We start from the raw sequence: 10,746 nt of genomic DNA, 5'->3' as shown, positions 1-10,746 counted from the left end.
TCTTAGTTGATAAATATATTGCCCCTTCAGAGTTATATGCGATTACATTCAAGAAATTTGTGAACATCAATATCTTTGCCATCTCGGTTAAATTATGATCGAGTTTGAAACGCGTTGTTGGAGACCACCACGTCTTCTTGAAGAGGTTGGCCAATTAAGTACCGTGGGAGCAGATTACGAGTATAGCGAGGTCCTTCAGGCATTAATCAACTAATTATATACTTTATTCTTTTGGGTGAAATTAATAGGGAGTTTTCTTTGAAGGTTAACGTATACGTTTGGCGAAATTCGTATATGAGAATATTTTGTGTAATTAATGTGATTCAGTTTTAGAGTTACAAGGTAAATAAATTGATATTTAGAATAGACCAGTATCTCTTTTGTACCTTCATATCTTCTCAATTTTATACGGGGAGAGTTAAGATATAAATTGAGTGGCGCTCAACCCCATCGGTAAGTGCTAGCGAAGTGAAGAAGAGCTTGTATTGTATTGTCTAACCCTGAGGTAGTTGGCTCTTTATGCGGCAGATTTGACCCTAAGCAGCGCAAACTCTGTCTACCGTTATACAGTTTCTAGTCAAATAAACTTACAATTAAAATAGAATTATAAACATGAGCTCCAAACTAAACAAGAACAACAATCTCTTAAGGGTTAATCCTATGGACCTCAATCAAAACCATTTGAAGCTCCTTGCGAGGCTTTCTTTCGCCTCGCCAACATTTTCGAACAGAGGGGTCAGATTTGAGGCAATCATAAGAAACTTACTAAATCGCTTCCTACCGAATCAGGGGAATAATTCTTATTCGCATACTCTGTCAGCTTAGATCATATACAGGGTGTCAATTTTAAAACTTGCAGTCGGAGATATTTTCCAAATTAAAGAAGATATAGAAAATCGCGAAAAACCGTTTCGGGGGTATCGAGGGAGAACCAGAATGACGTTATGAGTGACAACCCCCACCCCCCTTAACCCCCCAACGCCTCTCTTCAAAAATCCTAAATGGCAATCCCATACTTGTGACACATCGTTGGAAAGCTACTGAAAAATGCTTTCCAGTGGTACCAATAAAGTCAATATTTATTATGACAATTTAACAAAAATTTAATAACAAAAAAATTAAAAATTAAGCCATACCTATGTTCAAGATTAGGTCGCTAAATTCGAAGAAACGGGATCTGTTATCAATAAAAAAAGAAAGCAACCAAGATTGCTTAATGAAGCAGCTCAGGTTGAAGTTCTTGGCCAATTTGCCATAAATCCCTCAATGTCAACATTTAGTTTTTTTTGTTAATTATTAAATTTTTGTTAAATTGTCTTTAATCAATATTGATTTTATTGGTACCACTGGAAAGCATGGAAGTAGCTTTCCAACGATGTGTCACAAGTATGGGGTTGCCATTTAAGAGCGGGGCTGGAGGGGTTAAGGGGGGTTAATTCTGGATACCCCCGAAACGGTTTTTCGCGATTTTCAATATCTTCTTTAGTTTGGAAAATATGGCCGACTGCAAGTTTTAAAACTGACACCCGGTATATTAATATGTATGATCTAAGCCTGTCAGTTCTAAAATCGCGTTAGTAGCGAATCATACTAAGGATCATTTTCCCTTTTTATTTCGGCCAATTACGCCATTCTGCGACAAATGCATCATCAATTACTAATTCATAAAAAATTGTGCCAGTAGGCACAAGAACAAGACGATTTGTGTGGAAATGGACCAAATTAATGGCCAAATCTAAAGTGGTCCCGATGAACTTGAAACAGACCCAATTAACTGCGGGTGGAGCAGTACTGGGGACCAAGCTGCTAACAGGAACCAAAGAAACCCTCAACCTCAAGACACGCAATCTCTTCCTAGATGCAATGGGACTACTAAGAGTAGGAGGAAGATTAAATTCAATAGAATTTGTTATTTAAAACTCCCTGCTTCGTTTTGTTCAGTCACCACAAAATTTCATACCAGCTACGCTATCACTATTAACCTTCACATAATCTGTCACCGTGATTACTATAACTCTTTACGTTTTTAAAGCTGTATTTACTTTCTTCTTCCGTAATGAGAAGTCGTTATGTTAAAGCGAGTAATGCTCGATGCCGCTACTTACCAACAGCGCGATCTACTTTTGGTAACCGCAGGTCGAGCGGAAGACTGATACGTTATTGCGACCGTTGCCTGTTTCAACCCTTTTCTGTTTTTACTTCACTATTTATTTTACCGATTAGAAAAAACCGAAACGGACCCAACGCAAATCTTGCGAGCAACGTCCTCAGCGAATCCGAATGCCCTGATTCTCATGTACTCTGCGTTTTCGATTCGGCAAAAGGAAGTGACCGAGGCATCGTCAACGCTGATATCACGGTAGTAACCCACGTCTTCTAAATACGCACTTTTATAGCTAATAAACTGACTCGTGCCTACTATCCGTATGAAGCGGTACAAATGCAATTGTGTCAATTTAACAGTTTCAATGCGAATATCTCGCGAAATAAAAGATTTGGCAAACGCGGTTTGGAATATCTGTTATAGGGGTTGGGGGAACTAGAACCACTATATTTTTGTTACGAAGTGAGAGCGAGTCACCCCCTAAGCGCCCCTCTCCCCTATTGCACTAAAACGGTATTTTATTTGATGCGATATTTTGATATCTGATATTATTTACATTTAGCTTGCTGATTTTGCATAAACTGTGATATCTGAATCATGGCGTACTCCATGCCTTTATTTTGAGTACCGTTAGATGAATCGTGTTTGTTCTACTGTGCAGGTGATTATGCCACTATTTTGTTTTATTAGGTATTTATTTCTGTATTTACGAGGAGTTGATTATCAGTGCGATGTTGCTCTGTTCGATTGATCCGTAACTATTCCGTGAGGGAAGTACCTAATACAGTTTGATTGTTCGCTGTATCTTATTCGTGGGGCGCTGCAGTGCTTGTGAGTTAGCTATACGAAGGGGGGTCCTCTTATTTGATGTTTCAATGTTTGTGTGTGCGAGTGGTTCAACCTCTCTCCGTGGAGTAGGTACATAATACAGTTCGATCTTTTGCTGTATCTGTTGCCTACTCGTCTGCGGATTGCAGTTCTTAGCATCTTAGCAATTTGCGATATTTAGGGGCCCTCTCATTAACATTTCCTCTATTTAAAATATGTTCTGCTTGAGCGATAATCGATTTTCACATGAATACTTGCTATTGGCATTCTCACATGTACTTTTCGTGTTAAATTAATTTATGTTAACTGAAGGCTGGAGTAGAGCCACGCCATTTACGTGTTTCCTATGTACAGGATGTTCCATTAATAATGGTCACAGGCCATATCTCTGGAACCGTTAATTGCACAGCTTCGCGAAAAAAATTTTGGTAACAAAAGGGGCCAAGAGAAATCGCTGGAAATTATTTTCAAGTTCCTAGCTTCGCCGCCAGAGGACGTCTTGTTGGAAAGAGCTGTCTTCGTAGGATCAGATTTTATTTTGTGTTGTGTTGTTATGTGTTGCTATGTGTTCATTTGTTTCAAAGTCAACTTGGATTAGCATAAATATTGCAATTAACATTTGTAAATTTTCGTATTTTTGCAATATCTCTGCTTAGGAAACAGATATCAAAATGCGGTTTTCACTGATATTTTCACTTTTTCATCTTATTTGATAATATCATATCGTTCCATTTGAAATTTGCAAAACAACCTGCAGTGTATGTTAATGTCACATGGCGCCCTCTACCACTCATCACATTTACTAAAAAGACTATTGATCTGATTCCACAAAGACAGCTCTTTCCAACAAGGCCTATTATGTGAAAATCGGTTAACCTAAACCGAAGTTACATTCGATTCTTTAAATAGATGTTCTCCTTCCTCTACTCCTCATATTTTATGAGCTAGAGCAATATGTGCTGCGTCAAAATTATGCAAAATTGATACAAGATTGCTATGCATGTATTTTTGATGCATGTTTGTTGGGAATATTTTAGAAAAAAAAGTCATTTTTCTACTTACCCATGAATCGTACGCCCTCTGGTGGCGAAGCTAGAAACTTGAAAATAATTTCCAGCGATTTCTCTTGGCCCCTTTTGTTAACAAAATTTTTTTCCCGAAGCTGTGCAATTAACGGTATCAGAGATATGGCATGTGACCATTATTAATGAGACTCCCTGTACATGCAATTTATTATTTTACGAGTGTTATCTCAATTGATTGTACATGTATTTTGATGTTTTTTTGTACTACATTGCTTTATCATGTTTTCCACTGGATTTATGATGTCTTGTGTATTTTGTTTTTATGAACTTGTTCAATTGCATTTGATTTGATTATCTGATTTTTACCATACAATTTGAGATGTTTTATTTATGTGTATTTTCTCTTATATTTTACTGCTGTGGGTGCTTTTTATTTCATGTATTTGTGTGGGTTATGCCGGGGTTTTTGTCCCGTAGAAGGTTTCCCTGGTATGGTCTTGTTGTGTGCGTAATATATTTATTTGTTTTTGTCATTTCTTACGCACAAAAGTTCTGTCTTTTATTTAATTCCCTTCCCGATTATGTCTCACGTCCCAACACATAAAAGAACCGATTACACAACCTAGGAGTTCATCCGTGCCACCCATATCGAGCCGACTGCCATCCAAAGTGCAGAAAGTGAAAGTGTAAGCGATTAGCCACAGATTTTCATGATTTTGGCGATGCACAAGTACCATAGTTGCACTCAAGAGTACTTTAATGATACCTTAGTTTTTGCACTTATTACCTATAGATGTGTACTTAAAAAGTAAATAATAGAAGTACATTCTACAAAAATGGAAGTTCAAGGTAACAAGCTTGTACGCGTTAACGACTGTTAAATTGAAGGCCTTAAAACTACAAATTAAATAAGAAAAGGATGTTGGGTCTAATGATATCGTGATCAATTTGCAAAAATACACAAATACATGGCATGCAATGGCACTTTTAAATGTGCAGGATAATTAATCTCGTTTCAGAAACGAACAATGAGGTAAAATTTTCTCAGGGCACCAGCAGGGTATTATATGTATATGAATTTCGTCATGATGTGCAGCAACAACACGGACACGGCGATGGTGCGATAATTCTTATGTATTACGATCAACATTAGGATCGCCAACAAAGCTAATTGCAATTAAAGAAAAATTTTGCCAACAACGTCTAATTAAGTTATCACACCTAGACATCAGCTGCAACAGTTTACAATAGCATTACTCCGAAGATGGTACCCGATAGCGCATTTGTTTGAAGTGTTACCGCCAATTACATGACGCATTGGATTATTGCTTCAAACCCCTTTAAATTATAATCTAACAACATCCTGCCATGTCAGTCTCGAGAAAATGTAAGCCTAGAAAGTTTCCATTATTCTATTAAAAATAGACATACTTCCGTGCATATTCTATCGGGAAAATCGCTTGTCTCATCGTAAATTCCATTCAAGATTAAAGCGGAGTGAGGTCAAACTCAATGAATCAGTTGAGGTCAATTGGTCACACTTTTTACTGAGCTGGCATCAATTCCTTCCTCAATAATCGGGTTATGAGAACCGAACCCTTTAAGGACCTTGCCGAATTCAAATTGGAGGTGCAAGTCAGTGACCTATGCGAAATGAAATTCTTTAACAGGTGGAGCACTTTGTCGTAATTCACGGTTTGTATGACCCACTTCGTGATGGTTACATAAAAAAGAGCATTCCGCGGACTTACTTTCAGTGATAAAATAAAACAAGTTGTAGAAATGTTGTATTTTCACACGTTGCACATCGTGGGCGAAGCCTTTCAGACTGATTTATTGTTGATCGCGTTTGGACCATTTCCAATGATCATTGTTGCCGCGCGATAAACTTCAGAACCGCTTGTGGACATTCTGTATCGCTTCGATATTATACATCATAACGAAAACAAAGATGGATAAAGGCACACAATTCACCATTATGAATGGTAAAAAAAAACTTGAAGGGCAGCGCATGCCTTTGTTGTAGCTGTGCCATTTTTCACAAAAACCAATATATGATGCGTGGGACGGTCTATGCTTTCGTAAAGTACGATCGTATTGAATAGCATTTTTCAGATTCGCTTATCATGAAACGTCGTGGTGAACCAAGACCGATGGGCCGTAAAGGTAATGAATTTTCTTTTGGAATGTATTATAGGTATTAATAGAGTGTGGGTGGGTTAAAACGCAATTATTTCATTTTATATTGTAACGTTTCTGCTTTTACACCATCTTTAAAGGGAAAGGCACTCTGGAAGGGCAGTTTAAAAAAGGTTAAAGAGACTCTGGAAACCTTAAGGTCTTATCAAAGTGCGTTCCAGAGCTCTCTCGCTCATGCTCTCAATTACGCTTTGCAGGAAACTGGAAGGCGCTTAAATGCGACACTTGCAAGTCTTTTAAATGGTTTCCATATACTTATTAGACCCTTTGCGCTGTTCTCTAGATCATTTTCAATGAGCGAGTACGTAGCCAGTTATAGCAAGTACTGTGCGATCAAAAATGAGTTGCTGTCGAGTCACCTTTGGAACTTTTGTTTACATGGGAAATCGTATTTAACTTGAACTTCCAAAGGCGACTCGACAGCAACTCATTTTTGATCGCCCGTTACTTAAAACTCTCCGGAGCATACTAAGGCGGTTTTGGAAAGTTAAAACGCTCAATTATTCTGAAAAATGATTAAAAAGCTCCGGAAAAGACTGTGAGGTTCAAAAAAGGCCTACACCGTTTCGGAACACACTAGAATATTCTGGAAAGGCATTGAAAATGTATGAATGGGAACTGTCTATTGAAACACTTCTCTTCCAACATTGTATTGTTGCATGAGTGCCTTCGGGCGTCGCTGCGGACCATTGAATTTAACGCAAACAACACACTTGCGACACCATTCTACCAATAAAATCTTTCCCGCACTTTTTCCAGAGTTCTCTCCTAAGTGCACGCGATCTGATAGCTCCCTCAGCACTTCTGTAACTTTCTTTCTAGGAACCAAGAGGTGTTGAGGTTATTATTTGTATCGTTCCATTGGTTTGGGGCTTTGGGCGATTGTGTAGATGTGCTTAGGAGTAGTTGGTATCAATGGTCCTGAAAAAATATTTCACTTTTGTCGTTGAAATGACAAGTTCTGAATTTTGCGAAAGATGTTGATAACGGAATTGGAAAATTCCAGAGTCATCCCTCTGCATTTGTTTAAAATAATTATCTAAGCGTCTTCACGCGAGTAGGGCAGAGCTGTATTCTCTTGAGGTTGTGGCCATATGTGTTAATTTAATTACCTATCTTTTTTTTACCTATATCGCAATCCGAAACCCATTTATTAATGGGACATGTAAGTTTGAATTAATTGGAAATTTTTGGATATACCTTTCGTGTAACCACTCTACCATTCTCTTATGAAATGCTTAAACGAGTTCACCAATCTATGATTGATTTGTCTGGTGAGCTGGAAGTCATCTAACACTTGGTATTTACGATCATACATTCTGCAACGCAATGTGTGAATTCTCGGAGCAACTGCCAAAGTGCAAGTAAACTGTCATAGCTTTTGCCGTATCTTCCGTTACTGTACAGGGTGGCCAAATAATAATGCAAGGTACTGTATCTGGGAACCTGTCCATCATAGAAGCTTGCGGTAAAAAAATTTATTACTAAAACGGCCACGAGAAAAACCTGAAAAATATTTTTAAGTTTCTGTAATGGCCGCTAGGGGGCGTAACTGCAACATGGAATCTAAAAAAGTGATTTTTCTGTGAATTCCGCTATATTAACCTAACAAAAAAATGTCCGGTCTTTGAAGTTGACGATAATGTGAACCTTTTTTGTTTGACAATTTTTCCTGTATCTCTAAAAATGAAGTGGTGGGGGGTATTCAAAGGTTTCCGTAAAGAACACCCTGTATCTTCGAAACGACTGAACCGATTTTAACAAACTCGGGTTCATTGAAAAGAGTTATTTTTCGGCTGCAAATATTATAATATTTGAAGTTTTGTTAGTTTCACATATCGCCGCTTGAGGGATTTTTTCGACATTCCGACAGAAATGGTTAATTTTCTCAAAAAAATTAAATGTGTTGGTTTGATTTTTTTTTCATTAAAAAGTAGCTAAATGATGCCTAAACAAGCTCGCGAAAACCGCATCTCGATATCTTGTTCCTAACCTAAAATTTAGGCCAAAGAAAATTTTATACCCTCAAAATTTTATTTTTTTAAGCTAATTTTTCCGGAATTATTATATAATTTGTGGCCCTAAGGTGGATCGATTTAAAAAAGGAAGCTTTTAATGCCGCCGTTACTTTTTCATGAAAAAAAATCGAACCAATGCATTTAATTTTGTTGAGAAAATTAACCACTTCTGTCGGAATTACGAAGAAATCCCTCAAGCGGTGATATGTGAAACTAACAAAACTTCAAATAGTATAATATTTGTAGCTGAAGAATAGCTCTTTTGAACTAACCCGAGTTTGTTTAAATCGGCTAAGCCGTTTCAAAGATACAGGGTGTTCTTTACTGAAACCTTTGAATACCCCCCCACCACTTCATTTTTAGATACAGGAAAAATTGTCAAACAAAAATTGTTCAGGATTATCGTCAACTTCCGGACATTTTTTTATTAGGTTAATATAGCGGAATTCACAGAAACATCACTTTTTTAGATTCCAGATTGCAGTTACGCCCCCTAGCGGTCATTTCAGAAACTTAAAAATATTTTCCAGGTTTTGCTCGTGGCCGTTTTAGTAATAAATTTTTTACCGCAAGCCTCTACGATGGATAGATTCTCAGATACAGTACCTCGCATTCTTAGTTGGCCACCCTATACATTTTTGCTACCGCCGTGACGAATTGCTCTGCAATTGATTATATGAAATGTAGAAATTGCTGCTGTCCAATCAACTGTAATAGTGGGTTTATACAATCATTATCATTAGTTCACTAAGCACAATGGTTTCGTTGGTTAGCAACGTGCAATAAACCTTTGTTTCTATTGGTTATTTTTTAATTATTTTTGATAGTGAACTAGTGATAATGATTGTATAAACCCACCATAAATTGAATTTTAATTTATCTTTTGCCTTTGTCGTTAGTGTTAACGCGAGGTAATTCCGTTTTTATCTTCCTGTCAGTAAATGAGATTAAATTAAGTTACCCATAGCTTCTAAGAGCTCCTGAACATTTGCGTTTGCTATTTTATGCAATTAGGTAGTATCTTTTGTGTATATGTACCTAGACTGTTTGCCAAGACAAAGATGTTATAGTTATACTCACTGGAAGACCCGTTTCTCCTGGTTAGACGTGGTCAATTTCCTTTTCCCCCCGAGGTTCGCTGCACATTATCCCTAATAAAAGAATCCCATTGTGCCCAATAAGATTTCTACAGGCAACCTGGTTCCATGCAGGCCGTTCCCCAGCTTTCCGTTCCAGGAACAATTTTAAGTCAGGATCTTCTTGTTGTTCTTTAGTTATTTCCGTGGGTTGACATTTTTCATCTACCACGTAAGTTCTTTGGGCCAACTCGTCTTTCTCCTCGGTTCGTCGACAATGGCCACAATTGTCTGGACAGGGTCGTCATGAAAGAGCACCAGCATTTCCAAGACGAATTCCTGCATTATGTTCCATGTCAAAGTCGTACTTTGCAATAGCAATTTCGTGGCGGCATGATCGGCCCTTGGCAAGAACTGTCTTTCGTACAAGTACTAAAAGTACTAAATGCTCTGGACTTGACTATTGCCAATAAGTCCCTCCTAGTAACGCAGTACTTTGGTTCTGGTTTCGATAACGGCTTGTTGAAATAACTGATTACCTTTTCTTTCCCATCCTGGGTTTAAGATAAAACTCCTCCCCTTTCCACGTTGCTAGCTTCCGTGTCCAAAACAAAGTTGCCTTGCGTATCAGGATATCCAAGAATTGCAGAGGTAGTTGCCTTCGGTAATTCAAACACCATTTGGGCGTTGTCGTTCCACTCGAAGCTCCCTCCATCCTTTGTAAACCGTGTTAACGGCTTTGCGATGTTTGCAAATCCCTGTACAAAACGTCTGTAGTACGTCCAAAAGACCAGGAGACCAGTTGGTTTTAATCATTTGGAGCAATCCAATCTTGGATCGCTACCGTCTTTTTCGGGTTAACAGATACTCCTACTTTGGATACAATGTGCTCCAAATATCGCAAGCGGCGTCGGAAGAAATTGCATTTTTGGGACTCACCTTTAAATTGGTCTCTCTTAGTCACTGGAAGATTCTTACCGTGATCTTTGAAGGTTTTGCCAACTACGATAATATCATCCAAATAAACCAGAATAATCCCTTAAGGACATACTCAATTAGTCGCTCAAAAGTGGCTGGCGCATTGCACAATCCGAATCGCATGACGACTGTCATATAGTCCTGATCCAAGGGTAAAGGCAGTCTTTTCCTTATATTCTGGAGGTAATTGCACTTGCCAATAGCCATTTTTTCCAGCACGCACCCTAGGAGAAGGTAAATGACCAAAACATTGCTTGGTTATGTTAATAGTAAAATTGAACTTAGTAATTGCAGAATACAAATGAACCCAAAGTGGATCCTTGAGGAACTCCATAAGCTTCACACGCCTGTCTAATTAGTCATGTATCTATTTATTTGACGTTTTGGGCATAGGCAAATAGCTACACTTACACACCCATCGCGTTCCTTTAAATTTGGTATCACTTTTTAACCTGTTGCCTCTGCTTACCATACCTATTCCCATATTTTCAGCGCGGACTCAGAACTTCGATATCGTT

This window comes from Photinus pyralis, unplaced genomic scaffold (assembly GCF_008802855.1).
Source record: "Photinus pyralis isolate 1611_PpyrPB1 unplaced genomic scaffold, Ppyr1.3 Ppyr1.4_LG6, whole genome shotgun sequence".
NCBI lineage: Eukaryota > Metazoa > Arthropoda > Insecta > Coleoptera > Lampyridae > Photinus > Photinus pyralis.
This window is presented reverse-complemented; position numbering follows the sequence as displayed.